General features: G+C 27.3%; 1 protein-coding gene across 2 annotated transcripts in view; it reads right to left on the minus strand.

Annotated features, from left to right (window-relative positions):
• The window catches only part of LOC142321485 (high affinity cAMP-specific and IBMX-insensitive 3',5'-cyclic phosphodiesterase 8-like), a 1,158,933-nt gene that overhangs the window by 961,014 nt on the left and 180,632 nt on the right, over positions 1-17,287 (minus strand). For both annotated transcript variants that reach the window (XM_075359602.1, XM_075359603.1), the window contains exon 2: positions 7,793-7,816. The gene's annotated coding sequence lies outside the window, so the exon portion shown is untranslated. The remainder of the gene's footprint in view (positions 1-7,792; positions 7,817-17,287) is intronic.

Genomic DNA, 17,287 nt, shown 5'->3' on the forward strand with positions numbered 1-17,287 from the left:
ATTCATCGTTAATTAAATAAATTTTAGCTATTTTCGTTGGTTTGATCCTTCAATATATATTCGCTTAACGATTATTTACAATATCTGATATGTATATATATCAATTTAACAGTTTCTGAGTCTGTTATTCTTTGAGGAAAATCTACTCAACCGATTGAGTTAAAATTTTAAATGAACATAGTTTTTATACCTGGCAAGAATATAGGATTATTACCATTACGAAATGAATTACTGTTTCAAGATTGTGGCTTTTAATGGCTTGTAAAAACGTCCAGATTATGTTTCTTACCGATATTTAGCTTTTTACTATGGCTAAATCGTTGATCACATCGAATTCGTAGACAACTTACATTATTTTAAAATATATTCTCTACAAAAAAAAATGTCTTTATTGTCGTTTTCAATATCTCTTTTGGTTATCGATAATAAAGGTGCCACGCTGTACAGTATACATTCCTTTAGACATGCGTTTTACTTGCAAGCGTCTCTAGTATCCACTTAAAGTTGCTTTTTCGATGATAATAAATAAATCATTAGGGTAGACGCTTCAAGTGACTGGTCTCCACTTGGAGAGTCAATGCATCTCGCATGGGCAACTCTATGTGGTTTGTTCCAGTCTTCTGATTGCATAATCTGTACATATACACTCTAGAGAGAAAAGCTTTAAATATTCTACACTACTTATGAACATTAGATATGTTGTTCATAAACTATTCCACAAAAAATATAAAACAAAATTAAAAAGCATGAAAAAAAATCTGATGTGGATACCACATAACTTCTTTGCGCGACTATTAAATTACATTTACACATTTTTTTAAAACTGAAAAGTACTTAAAATTTTATTTCATTAATAACTTATTGAATTCTAATTTATCATAATTATTTTCTCAAATCAGAGGTTAATAATTATCAATAAATCAATTGGTACAATTGATAATTACTAATTAATCAATTAATTAACCAATTGTAATCAATAATTATTACAATTGGTACACATTAACTGCAAATAATTAACTTTCAACATCATTTTCCGTATGTGTTAATGATGAATTAAATAGGGCTGCAATATAACGACGAGAATAGAACTCGATGAGAGAAGACCAAGGAAAGAATAAAAAGATTAAGAGAGGTTGATGAATATAAAGTAAGAGAAAATTTGAAAACCAGAGAACGTGTACACAAATTAAGATGAGAAGAAATTATATGAAACCAAACAGCGATTAAATGATTGGCAACAAAAAATAAATACACGAAATGATGAACAACTCCGACTTAGGGAGAATATTGTCCGACAATATCAGAGGAGTAATGAACTAAAAGATAAGAATGTTTTGCAATTTATTAACGATCGGGCATGTATGCCTCTGTGTATATGTTGTTCTTGTGAGGGCCTATTTTTCGGTCACTCAGAATACTTCAGAACAGAAATTTCAGAATAATTAAATAAAATTAAACAGAAATTAGACTACAAAATGAAAAAATAATACGATTGTAAATAATAATTTTCAATTAATATTAAATAATCAATGTTTCATCAAATCTATTAAATATAAACAGATAATAATGACTGTTAAATTATATATACACATTTTTAAAAGTACATATAATTTTATTTCACTAACTTCTGATTTTTTTCATATATATTTTTTTTTATTGTTATTCAATAATAATTAATTATTATAAAAAAATTACGGGTTAATAATTATTAATAAATCAATATATTTAAATTTAAAAAATCCGATTCGATGTGCCTCCCTGTGCCTAAGATCCAAATATTTCATTAATTAAAACTTTATTTGGCTATAACTTTGGAAACAATGAAAATAGTACCACTTATGATATATCGTTGAAAAGCTCTCAATGACGGCTTATTACTGTAGTTAAGAAAAAGTCCAAAATCTACATTTTTGTTTGGATTTTGGGGTTTTTTGGAGATATTTGGTTCAGTCGATTGTAATCAAAAGGGGAGGTGCACAACTAGATGTTACTGCAGTCCTAAATCTAAAATTTCAACATAATACGGCTAATAGTTTTTGAGTTATGCGACACACACATACGTACATAAATATATACATACGTTCATACGCACGCACAGACGTCACGTCGAAACTAATCAAAATGGATTCTGGGATGGTCAAAACGGATATTTTCGTAAAAATCTGGAAACCGAATTTTCGCGATCGCAATACTTCCTTTACTTCGTACAAGGAAGTAAAAATGAAAAACAAAGTACGGTCACCTCCTCGTAGCTTTCCTCGGGTAACTCTAAAAACTGAGGAAAATACTTTCTTACCCGTACGAAAGAAGGGAAACTACTATAACTATTTTTAAGATGGGGGACGACTATTCTGAAACCCTCATACTTCAGAAACTTTCGAGTGCTGTGCTGACCAAACTGTTTTTCTGATGAAATTACAATACGATGATAGTTTTTATAAATTGAACAGGTTGTCATGCTATTTATCAGTACTATTCTTACAAGCACGAATATAATGAACACAGATGGTATCCAGAGAGCGGAGATCTAGGCTAGACGGGAAGGGCTTGCTTCGCTCGCTCTTCCCGACTAATAATTCATAAAAATAGTTAATTTTTATAAAAAAATTAATCATGATTATAATTTAAAGATTTTTGTATTTTATATTTCAAAAAATTTTAGAATAAATCTTAGGAAAATTAAAATTCTCTTATAGATTGTCAATACAATCATTAATATAATTTGTACCAATGACGATCAAAAGTTTGAATTCATCGCCGAATTTAAGGTTTGTTTATGTTTTCGTTCTTATAATCAAAAGCATCGAGTAGAATACAAATAATGCATTTGATATTTTATTTTATTATAATCTAAATAATGATATTTTATGGTTAAGTTACTGCTAAATTTAATCATCAAAATCTGAATCACAAATAAAACTTCACTGAACTTGGAAGAGAGCAATCAAACGGTCGTTCCAGAAAATAGTTCAATCGTGTATGAAGAGGTTCAACAAACCATGAAACTAAAAATGTTATTATACAAACGAAAACCTGAATTTCTGTGTCAGGTAAATAAAAATATAGTAGTAATAATAGAAGCATTTCAACTGATCCAATTGAGAGTGAAATTATTAATTTCTGTTTGTGACTCGAAATTTATTTTTCCTTATCAAGTTGAAACTCTTTGACTTCTATATATTGTGCTTTTATAAAAAGTTGATTCTTGGATATTGATTAGTGTGCTAATAATTATATTGAAATCAGTCAAAATAGGGTTGTACCAGAATATCTTGCTTACATCATTGACCATACTTAAGTTGACAAGAACGTTAAGACTATAAACACAATAAAAATTAAGGAATAGGAATAGCTTAAAATTGCCATAAGCATAAATCAGAATAATATGTATGTTATATATCGCATGGTAAACGATAGCATATAAGTAGGTTAACTCTGACATTAAGAGAATACAAGATAATTATTATATATTAGATCTATTTTTTTAACCCACCGGATTGGTCTATCGGTGAACGCGTCTTCCCAAATCAGGTGATTTAGAAGTCGAGAGTTCCAGCGTTCAAGTCCTAGTAAAGTCAGTTCATTTTTATATATTAAATAACTGACTATAGATTTGAATACTAGATCGTGGATACCGGTGTTCTTTGGTGGTTGGGTTTCAATTAACCACAAATCTCAGGAATGGTGGAGCTGAGACTATACAAGACTACACTTCATTTACACTCATACATATCATCCTCATTCATCTTCTGAAGTAATACCTGACCGGAGGCTAAACAGGAAAAATAAAATAAAAAGATCTATTATTTTATATAAGATGAAATAATAGAATATAAGTTGGTAATTCTGTGATAGGCGGAAAATCTTGTTTTTGTAGTTTATCAGCTTATATAATTAATCTAAGTTTAATTAAGCTAAGCTTATATAATTAAACATTAATTGTTGTCATTTTTATACCTGATTGAGAATAATGGTGCGTTTATGTATACAAAACCAGAACGAATTTTTCATTGGTTGTAAAATAATAAGGATAATTCTTTCATTCATAAAGAATTCCTAATTCACAACTACGTATCGGTTAACATTTGGAATTGAACAAACTATTCGGCTCGTTAAATAATATAAAATTTCAAAATATTAAAAATTTTGGAGATATTCAGGTAGACCTAAATATATTTGCACTTTAGAGAAATGATATGTTGTGGAGAAATTGTTATACAGTTTTCGAACTGCTTCCAGCAGGCTGAAAATAGCCTTATTAATTTTACGAATGATTATAAACATATTGAAGTTAAAGTGTTATCGCTAAGATTAAGTCATGCACTTCGTGAATTAGAACGATGGAATCTTAAGAGAATTTATTCTTCATTATGAAGCAGATTCTAATTAGATATAGTAAAGTAAACGGTCATAATTTTTTTTTATTGGTCTACAAAAATCCTGAAAAATATTTTAACGTATCAGGAATTTATGTTTGATAGGAATCACAAAAAAGGAATCTTGGAATCTTATTTCATCGATGGAAGTGTAATGGACGATTCTATCTAGAGATGTTAAAAGATGCTATTATTACCGAGCTATTAAACAATCCTTTGTTCCTTTATGATTTATCCTTTATATATTTATCTGTCTTACTATATTTGATAGCAAAACAAAGAGGCATCTCTTTATTATCCTCTTCATGCAATGAGAATACCTCGATATCTCGAACTTTTTCCGAATAGATACGACACCAAAAAGTTACACTTTACACAAAATTTAACGACTTGCCAATTTACATTCTAGGGAAGCGTCAAAGAAATAGGATTTTTCAAATCTAAACGTTGTGAACCACTTTTTCCTGTCTATTGATAACCGAGTTGATTTTTTTAAATTGGGACAAAACTTTTCGAAAAATATATGAAATTTAACGGTTAAAAACAACCACAGATAATCATAAGGACACTTTAAACAGTTCTCTTTCGAAAAGCCTATCATACATAAAACAATAAAAAAAAATCTTTGTTTAAATTTTTATTTAGGAAAATTGACTATAAATAAACAAATCTTAATACATTTATTATCACATTAAAGTTTAATAATAATAAAATTATATATACGAAGTTGAAGAATATTTGTGGGTTCGTTTTTCCTTTATACCGATCATGATGAAAGTTTGCACACTAACAGTTCAATTGAAGAGGAAAACTGTTACCGACATTTTATTTTAAAAACCTACCCTCCATTTTCACTAGTTCTGTGCAGCCTCTAATCAGCCCTTAATTTTGCGATTAAGTTTACAAGAATACAGTAAGAAAATCAAGTCGTTTCTACGGGAATAGATGATTATTGAAAAAACTATTTTCGAATAATAGGACATCTACTATCAAAACTCTATAATCTATTCCTCCATTGTTACAGTAATGGATACTGAACAAGCTGTTTTTTTTATTCTACGGAGTTTTTAAATTCTCTGGAACTTCCGGGAATGCCGCCACACAAGTCGACTTTAAAAAAAAAGGATTTCCTATTATTCTATCATGTAATATCGACCTGCCAAAACTGTGCAACAGTACAAGATTCATCGTAATCTGTTGTCCAACATAACAGAAGCCACGATCATCACAGGGAATGCCGCAGGAGAAGACGAAATTTATACCTCGCATTCCGTTGAGACCCAGCGACACAAATATGCCTTTTCTGAGTTCAAACGATGGAAGTTTCACATACAGCTTGCATTCCTTGTGAGTTGCAAAACTTAGGGACAATCACTTTGTGTGGCAGCAGCATTAACCTGAAAAGTTCATGTTTTTCGCACGGCTAATTGTGTAGCTGGCTCAAGAGTCGGCACGCCAATTTATTTTCTGTGCTCCGGACAGACACACAAAAAACGTAGTGTACCGTTCAGCTTTATAGTAAAAGCTTTGAGATAAACAAATAAAACTGTTGGTATGCATCTACTAACGCCCTCCCTTCTACTCTTATCAAAACACAAGAAATAAAAATATTTAAATTAAGCCTCCTTCCTGTACTCTGTACAAAGCCCGGGCAATGCAGAGTAACCGAGCTAATATTAAAATAAAATAAAAATATTTTGTCAGGTGAATATCAGTACTCCTTTCATCAGTCTAATTTTGGGCCTTGTAACTGTCAGTATTTTCTGATTTTTCCTTCAGTCTTACGCTTCAGTAAACTATAATTTCAATAAATATATATGTATGTATATATGTATATATATATATATGCATCAATTAAATTAATTTAATTACTCAATTTATGAACTGTATAAAAAAAAACCTAAAATACGAGTATGTTCCGTGTGAAATATGAAATAAAATGACGTCAGCATGATAAAAAGATGTATTTAATTTATTATCGCTCAGTTTAGTAGGTTCCTTAAAGGATTCACCAGATGCTACTGTACTTTTCCATATAAATCATGAAAATATTTATCCCATGATAAATATTTGTCAATAGTAACCCTCTAGTAATGTATAGCTAGAATTTCCATATACAACTCACACTGCAATGTTATTCAGTTTGTTTTAAGTTAGGTTTTTATTTACTATATATATTATTAAATTCAGTAAAACTTTTTTTTTTCTTAAAAGTCAATTCATTTCCATATAATCAATGAGCGTAAATTTTGTTAATTTCTCTTCAACATAAATCTTTCTAACAGTTTTTAATAAATAAAAATAATCAGATAGAACACTTTTTTTAGCGAAACGTTTTTACTGAAAGAATATTGATCTATCATTTGACATCGTTTTTCATAAAAATTTTAAAAAGAAAAGAAGTACATTTTTAACAGTCATAATAAATTATCGGGTTGATTTGATTAAAGATAAGTAACAGATTTTGAGTAATTATAAGATAAATTATCATACAGTTATCAATTGATAACTTCAATTATTGAATTATAATTAATTATTTGACTTATTAATTAATTGAAATAGCAATTACAAGATAACTACCCCTCTTTTCGCTTGCTCAGTGCAGCGAGTGCACTGCATGCAGAATTAAATTATAATCAAATAATTAAACATCAAATTATCAATCAAATAAATGATATCCGTGTACCAGTAAGTATTATATGTTCCTAAGCACACCCGTAATTTATGCTTAATTCAATAAGTTGAGTCTTAATTTTACTAGTTTCTAATACAACATGATATAGGCTTACATAAAAATATCGATGAAACATCATCCTTCACATGTCTCATATATCATGGAATCCTTCCATCAATAGTTATTTCTATATATTTCTTTCACTCGGTACAACTCAGTAGTTACAAAATAAAAAAAAATATAATGTAATTTCTATAAATTTAAATCATTAACCTGTAAGAATTCTCATACACAAAGGCTTTTTTTAAATAAAAAATCATACCGATTGAAGCATAAAAAAGTAATTAAAAAATATCCGCAAATTAAACCTTTTAATAGATAAATATATGTTAATCAAATTTACCATTTCTTAAGTTACTTATTTAGCTTACAACAATTTAAATATTATAAATCCACTTTCTTTTCTTTCTTTTTCCTGTTTAGCCTCCAGTAATTACCGTTCAGGTATTACTTCACAGGATGAATGAGAATGATATGTATGAGTGTAAATGAAGTGCAGTCTTGTACAGTCTCAGTTCCTCCATTCCTGAGATGTGTGGTTAATTGAAATCTAACCACCAAAGAACACCGGTATCCACGATCTAGTATTCAAATCAATGTGAAAATAACTGACTTTACTAGGAATTTCACTACATTTACCACCACACTATTCACAAATGATTGACCAAGAAAAATTACTAACCTCAATTTTGTGTCATCCAGTAACCTGCAAGCAAAAAAAAAAAAAAAATTAGTTAAAATTGTGAAACTTTAACATGTTTTCTTAGCGTTGTAAACAAAAAAAAAAGAAAAGTATTTATTTAACTAATTACTGTCATTAATAAAATTAATTGTACTTATAATTTATTAATATTACTTAATAATTAATTTACAGCTAATAGAAAAATAATTTTAACATCATTCAAATATTTATAAAATTGAGAAAATTTTTTTAAGGGTGAAAATAAAATCCTGGCTTTAAAATTGGATCCATAATTCTGTTATGAACTGGGTAACGTTGTTATATTGTTATTTCCTTGTATTATCAAATAAATTATACAGATATGGGCAAAAGTATTACACAAGCGCGCACGCGCTTGTGTGTACACAGTTCTCGTTGGGATTATGATTTTGATTTCAGATTCGGATTAACCATCGTTATAGGAGAATAAAAATACGCGCACGTATGGCCACGATTGGCAGTCGGGTTCATCTCAAAATGGCTGCCAAAATTTTCATTACGCAATAACGGTTTAAACCATCAAGTTTGTTCAAACGCACTTATATAAGATCTATTAAAATGCATAAAATATATAAATATAATATAATTAAAAGATATTAATTAATATAATATTAATAAAAAATATAATATAATATTATACACGTAATACAATGTAAAAATTGATTTATAATATATTATCAATTTTATAAATCAAGTGTAAGATCCAAAAATGGCGGAAATAATAATAATTAAAAAAATAAACAAAATATACCTTAAAACCATCAAAACATGAGATAAATAAATTATATTAAATTAGTGTACGTATGACCTCAATAGAGATGTAATAAAACCATAAAAAACTCATTTTTTAAATTTTAAAGTAAAAAAATGTATAAACTTTTAATTGTAACAGATACTGAAAAGCAATCAACGTCATGTAAGACTACAAATTATGATTAACATAATATGTGAGTACTGACCTAAGGGAACTTTAAAACATAAAAATAATCACTAAAATTTTATGTAACGTTAATATACAATAATGATATTAATCAACTACTTATATTATAATGACATATATAATTATATATTTTTATTTATTTAGATATAAATATTCAGATATTATTATACATTCATATAAAATTTAAATAACAATTTCATTAAATCAAATAATACTCAAATGTATTATACAAACATGTGATATGTAATAATCTCTGTTAAGCAGAAGTTAGAGATAATAATAACTTTGTTAGAAGTTATTTAATAATTCAGAGAACAGTAATAATAAAAATAAGAATGTTCTTTCGAGAAAGTCTTACTAGATTTAGGCTTTATTTAGCTTTTCAAAACGAAGATAAAATTTTTTTCTTTAATTGTATTAGTAGAAAAGCGATTGAGAAATATAAATGACAAACCTCGATGTTGTATCAGTATCAATTAAATTTGAAGTTCATCGACGAAGATGTAATACGGCTAATACAATTAATATGTTTCATAGGAAATCGAACTAAGATTATTAAGCAACAGTATGCAGTTAACTTAATGGAAATGTCACTGTGTGTTATTTAACCTCAGAAATCTTTTAGTTGAATTTGATTTTGACTCTTGGTATTTTATACATAACTCATATATATATATATATATATATATATATCTGATGTATATGTGTATGTAACTGATGAATATATGTATTCATTTTATTATCAAACTTCCAGAGGTATTCAAAGTACAAGATGAATGATATTAGACACTTTTGCACTAAATTTCAACCAATCACGATACGTAGCTCCTTTGATCGATCACGAATCTACTATTATCCCAATTACCCAACTATTTACAAGCCCTTCTATTTTACGTCATAAGGACTTTACGAAAAACCACTCTTAGAATTTTAAGTTTTAAGTTTTATCAGCTACACTAAAATAACTCTTCTGGCTTGTAACAATCAAAAAGTACTAAATTCGTAAAGTTACATCCATTCGTGTATTAAATTAAATTTGACTTTGACTTTTGCCAGAATACGCTAATGCTATTTCGTGTGCAAAAGCCTCAATAATTTTTAGACTACCATTATATTGCGAATTTCAATAGATAGTTTTTTTTTTTTTAATCCACTTATCTCCATGTCAGAATGATTTCTCTCGGCCTTTCATCCGAAAATCCCGTGTTTTAATCCCGGTCAGGCATGGCATTTTTCATAAAAGATTTTCATTTCACATTCCCACGGCGTAAGATTCGAGTTTACGTGGTGAATTAATTAATCATAAAAGACAATTTCTTATGTATACTTAGTCTTATATTGATAAATATTTTTTTAAAGAATTGAAAATTAACGAATTTCAGATACCATTTATATTTTCGAAATTTTTGCATCAAAATCTCAAATGATTTTTGTGAGCGAGGTGATACAGAAGTAATAATTGTTATATTTCGATACGCGTAGGAAACTTCAATATTCCTTCTTACCTGTTCATTCGATGTAAGTAATATTTTTGAGAAAAAAAACCGCCCCCTCACCCAAATGTTTGAAATACATGAATTTAATTTAAAGTCGATTTACAGTAATTTTAAAATGATTTAAAGGTAAGTTAATTAGATAAATACTTTTATTACAATTAATTAGTTAACTAGAAATAGATAGGAAAGGTAATATTGTGATTTATAAGTGTAAATAAGTATATTAACTGTTTAGGTACGAAACGGGGAAAGTTTTGTTGCCACTTCTTTAAATTTATTTAAGATTAAAAACTGCCTTCTACGTTTTTAAAAGAAATTATTCAATAACGTGCTTTTTATTTATTAAAAATAATTATTGTGCCTTATCTTATAATTATGAATATTTAATTCTACACATCGCAAAATAAGTTTCTATTATGATGTTACAAAGAAACACAATTTAATTATTAATATCGGTTTCAGTCATAATTATATCTTGAATATTAAATAATAATTATTCAATAATAATAATTTAATTATTATTACAGTAATTGATTTTTTTCCATTTATATAAAATCTAGGTTATATAATCACTATTGACGTCAGAGAATTTAATTAAAAAATGGTAATAAAAATTTTACCAATGAATATTGCAGAATTTTCTTTCAAATAAAAAATCTTAATTGGAAATTTAATACGATCCAATAATACAGAAATAAATTGGTATTGTTTCAAGTACTATAAATAGTAGAGTTTTATTTGTTATTCCGATGCTCCAAACGAAGCATGAAGAATCATCAGTACCCTTGTTCTAACCCTGTACTAAAATTAGTGTAATCAATTTTTTATACCTTCTTTACATTTTGAGCTTTGTTTATTGTTTTTTTTTTTTTTTATTATTATTAACCAGCAAATAAATTGCATTACAACAACCACAGTCCTTGAATAAATCAGTAACCTACAGAATTACTTTTTCATTAACAATTATTATTAAATCGTAGAGTATCTGTAATATAAGGAAATATTTCCTTTTCAATTCTTCAAATCTTTTGTCATTTTTAGTAAAAGTTTTTCTCAAGATGTTATATGCAGAAAATTGCATTTCTATAATAAATTAATGAAAATGATTTAATAATTGATAACTAATATCTATAATCAGATATAAATTATTTATTTAATTATTAAGGATTATTTAAACTGTTTAATGATGTTGTATAGAAAAAAATTAGCAATAAGATATTGGATGAGGAATAGAGCCATTTATAATTATTGATAATTTTTTTTCTTAGAGCGCCAAAGCACCAAAAAGTCCAAATTCATCGTTTATAATTTTTAAAAAAACCAGATATGGACACCACATGATTTCCTTGTACGCCTATTAAATTATATACACATTTTTTTAAAATGTAAAGTATAACATTTTATTTCATTAATAACTTCTGATATTTTTTTGTATTCCTTTTTATTGCTATTATTCAATTAATATTTATTGTAAATTTTTTTTTATAATCGGAGGTTTATAATTATTAATAAATCAATATATTTAAATTAAAAAAAAAAGATGAAATCTGATTCGAACCGATGTGCCTTTCCCTTGTGATCTAAATATTTTAATAATTAAAATTTAATTTGGTTATAACTCGGGAACCGGTGAAAATAAGTTCCACTTACGATATATAGTTGAAAAGCTCTCAATGAGATCTTATTACTGCACTTAAGAAAAAGTTCAATAAATTTGGATTTTGGCCTTTTTTGGACACTTTTGGTTCAGTCGATTGCAATCAAAAGGGGAGGTGCACAACTAGATGTGACAACAGTCCTAAATTTAAAATATCAACATCCTACGGCTAATCGTTTTTGAGTTATGCAAGATATACACGGATGTAGATACGTACGTACGTACAGTCATCACGCCGAAACTAGAAAAAATGGATTCAGGGATGGTCAAAATGGATATTTCTGTTGAAATCTGAGAACTGAAATTGTTGTGATCATAATAGTTCTTTTACTTCGTACAAGGAAGTAAAAAATACATCAACTTATTAAATTTATTCATTTATTACATTTTTTTGTGAAAATATTTTGTTTAAATTTACCCTAATCTTGTAAAAAACAGTAATATTAGATAAATAAATATTATACATATAAACAAGTTGAATATTAGATATCTCACTTGTTGAAAAGGTCAAAGAGCACTCTTTATAAATCTTAATATTATTTGGACGAAACATTTTCAAAATCTAATATACTTAATTTTGTATAATACACCCTGAACGTAAAAACCATATAATTGTTTTCCTTCCAGACGGGGGTGTTGGCGAGGGGGAAATAATTAAACAAATATTTAAAAGAAAAAACACACATACAAGCATGATATGAAGTGAAAGTAAAATCGATATTTAGTTATATGTATTATATCGATTGTAAAATGTTTTCGACAAAAATTTGCTGAAATTCTATTAATATAATTTTAATTAATGATTTACTTGCAAAAGGAAGGCAAATCCAAGCTCATCTTTTTTTATTTTTTTTTAAATTTAAATATATTGATTTATTAATAATTATTACCCTCTGATTGCAAAAAAAAATAATTATTCAATAATAACAATTAAAAAAAAAATTATGAAAAAATATCAGAAATTATGAATGAAATAAAATGATATATACTATTCACTTTAAAAAACTGTGTATATATATATTATCTAACAGGCGTGCAAGGAAGTCATTTAGTGTCCACGTATTCACATCAGATTTTTTTACTTTCTCGGTAATAAATGAAGATACCAAATTAATTTTTGGTGCGGGTAATCTTCAAGTAAAAATTTAGAAATTCTGAGTATAAAAGGTTAAAATGGGGTAACATTAAATTTTATTAATTTTTTTGTAATTTCTCTGTAACAAATTAAGATAACAACTTCACTTTTGGTGTGTGTGTGTTTGTGTGTGTGTGTGTGTGTTTGTGTGTGTGTTTGTGTGTGTTTGTGTGTTTGTGTGTGTGTGAGCGCGTAATGTTCATGTGAATATCTAAAAACAAATTTGTAGATTTTTTAAAATTCGACCTTGAAAGGGTTGAAGAAAGGTATTTCGAACAATGCTTACAAATTTTCGCCGTTTCCAACTATCCTAAACGAGATATTCACTCGATTTGGGCTTTCAATTATTTTTCAAATAAATATCAATTTTCTATTATTAACGGAAATAACTATTTCCGTTTTGTTGAATTTTAATATTTTAAGGGATAAAAAAACAATTTTTTTTATAAATGTTTGAAGTTTATCAAGCTATCGCTATTGTATCTACAACTATCAGCTTTGGTAACACTGTAATAGTAATTTATGTTTATAATACTGATTACGTACTTCGCAAGCAAAGTCGTAACGGTAAATCTAAAACTTAATTAGTGGGTCCTATATATATATATATATATATATATATATATATATATATATATATACACACACACACACACACACACACACACAGGACCCAACTGATACTCTAAAGAAATTAAAATAACTGGTAGTTTTTATGAATTAAATGAGGCTTTAACGTTTATTTATCATTATTATTCTCAAAAGCATAAGTTTAATGAACACAGAGGACTCAAGAGAGCTGAGCCCTCTGGGTAGACAGGAAGAGCGAGGGAAGCGAGCCCTGACCGGCTAAATATTTCCTAACCGCTACGGAAAACGCAAGCAGTGATTTAGTGGTATCACCTTTACTTTTTATGCAAAATTTTCCTGATTTAATCCAATCAGCTTTACAGTTTACAGTTAAAAAATTACAGTTTTATGACATTAAAAGATTTTAAGTTTCAAACATAAGTCATAAATTAATTGTAAAAATAAAACAGAATAACAAAACTTTTCTGGTCTCTTTGGGAATAGTTTTAATTTTTATGTTATGGAAAAATAAATATTTGTAAAATATTAAGTAAATTTGTCAATATATTTGTACGAAAATGTTTAAAATTATATTAACGTAGTTAAGAACAATTCTAAATTTATTATATTGTATAATAATGTAATGTTCAGTTTTTTCTTTTTTCTGTATTTTCTTTGTTTTATATTTATTTACTTTTTAAGAAAGTATGCGTTTATGTTTAAATTATCATTATACGCAAGCAAAGCCGCAGCGGGGATGCTCATATATATATATATATATATATATATATATATATATATATATAATCAATTAAAAATATAACTAAGATTTCAATCAAAATTAAAGTATATTCCACCAGGATTATAACTTAAGAAACATGTAGCAAACTGTACAAATTAGGATAATATGGTTGTATAAAATTTTGAAGACTAATTTTATAATATTAAATTTAAAATTAAATTTTCTGTAATTAAAATTATACCACCTTATTAGAACCTGAATTTCTAAATATATTCTATATATATATATATATATATATATATATACATACATGTCATATAATGTATTAATAGCTGAAAGGTTACAACTAGCTTACGTTTGGTTTATCATTGACCTCTGCCCTGTAAAAGGCATCATGCATATTTATTTAATGTAAAGTGTGCAAGTTTTAAAAACAAATATAAGTAAGCAAGCATTAATTCAATATAACATAGATGACCTCTCCGAGTAGTTACATTAAAATAACAAGATGGAACGCCTTAACAATATTATATCATGAATCATATTCACACACTTTCTCATTTTTAATGGTTTTTACTGTTATACCCAGTATATTAATATATTACTACTTATTGTCATGGTAAAATTTATTATAGGCCTACTTATTTATTTATGCAATGTTTTAATCTTTTATTTAAGTCTTTTATTGCTATGGTACATAACAAATAATACTAGTATTTTATTTTGTGTTTATTCCATACAACAAAGATAATACAAAAATTTATCAAAATACCGTCATTTCTTAAGATATGGTAAAAATACTAGAATAATATATCAATAAGAATTTTTTGAGATCGAGTTTAATGAACCCCCAAAAAAATTAAATATCTTTTAAAAGAAATAGGAATTATCACGATAGGTAATCTTTCCGGATAAAGTCTTATGATAATTAAAGAATGAGCTATGCTAGAGTTAACTGAAATAAACTGGGAAAAAATTACACTCAAAAACAGAATAAAAAAATTATTATTTAATGGCTAAAAGTATCTACTTTTAGCCATTGGTTATTCTGTTTATTGAAAAGCTTATCATCAGTAGATACTGATGAATTATAATATATTAAAAAATAATAAATAAATGAAAAAATAAATATAATTAATTAAAAAGCAAACAATATTTATAAAACACTACAAAATGATTATTTTAGCAGTGTTTATAGAATAAAAATACAAACTAATAACAAAAAAACAAAAAGAAACACCATTCGAAAGCGTAGTTAGTTTAAAAATCCAAAACACTGAAACTAGTAATCATATTGCCTATCGTTACGAACTTTTATGCACGACCCTTAAATTAGATTTGGTAAGATAACAATAATATTAAGTTAGCTACAATGAAAATCATTTTTTATCTTTAAAATTACTCTATTTTAATTTCTAAGTAAATACGTTTTATGAATTTTGATTAAAAAAAAACTATGATAGACTTTATTGATAAATCTAAAAATCTGATGCAGACACCACATAACTTTCTTGTACCCCTGTTAAATTACACACTTTTTTTTAAATGAAAAGTACATAAAATGTTATTTCATTAATAAGTTCTGATATTTTGTCATTTTTTTTTTTATTACTATGAATTATTATTTATTAATTTTTTTTTACAATCAAAGGTTAATAATTATTAATGAATCAATTTAATTAAAAAAAAAAAAAATGATGAAATCGGAATCGAACCGATGTGCCTTCCCCTTGTAAGATCAAAATGTTTCATTAATACTCAAAATGCCGAAACTAGTAAATGAATTCAGGAATGGTCAAAATGGATATTTCCTTTGAAATGTGAAAATCGAAATTTTTTCTGATCACAATACTTCTTTTACTTTGTACAAGGAAGTAAAAATAAAAATTAAACTTTAGATTTTTTTTTTTTTTTTTGTCTTCAGTCATTTGACTGGTTTGATGCAGCTCTCCAAGATTCCCTATCTAGTGCTAGTCGTTTCATTTCAGTATACCCTCTACATCCTACATCCCCAACAATTTGTTTTACATACTCCAAACGTGGCCTGCCTACACAATTTTTCCCTTCTACCTGTCCTTCCAATATTAAAGCGACTATTCCAGAATGCCTTAGTATGTGGCCTATAAGTCTGTCTCTTCTTTTAACTATATTTTTCCAAATGCTTCTTTCTTCATCTATTTGCCGCAATACCTCTTCATTTGTCACTTTATCCACCCATCTGATTTTTAACATTCTCCTATAGCACCACATTTCAAAAGCTTCTAATCTTTTCTTCTCAGATACTCCGATTGTCCAAGTTTCACTTCCATATAAAGCGACACTCCAAACATACACTTTCAAAAATCTTTTCCTGAGATTTAAATTAATTTTTGATGTAAACAAATTATATTTCTTACTGAAGGCTCGTTTAGCTTGTGCTATTCGGCATTTTATATCGCTCCTGCTTCGTCCATCTTTAGTAATTTTACATCCCAAATAACAAAATTCTTCTACCTCCATAATCTTTTCTCCTCCTATTTTCACATTCAGTGGTCCATCTTTGTTATTTCTACTACATTTCATTACTTTTGTTTTGTTCTTGTTTATTTTCATGCGATAGTTCTTGCGTAGGACTTCATCTATGCCGTTCATTGTTTCTTCTAAATCCTTTTTACTCTCGGCTAGAATTACTATATCATCAGCAAATCGTAGCATCTTTATCTTTTCACCTTTTACTGTTACTCCGAATCTAAATTGTTGTTTAACATCATTAACTGCTAGTTCCATGTAAAGATTAAAAAGTAATGGAGATAGGGAACATCCTTGTCGGACTCCCTTTCTTATTAGGGCTTCTTTCTTATGTTCTTCAATTGTTATTGTTGCTGTTTGGTTCCTGTACATGTTAGCAATTGTTCTTCTATCTCTGTATTTGAACGC

The sequence above is a fragment of the Lycorma delicatula genome, chromosome 3 (assembly GCF_047948215.1).
Source record: "Lycorma delicatula isolate Av1 chromosome 3, ASM4794821v1, whole genome shotgun sequence".
NCBI lineage: Eukaryota > Metazoa > Arthropoda > Insecta > Hemiptera > Fulgoridae > Lycorma > Lycorma delicatula.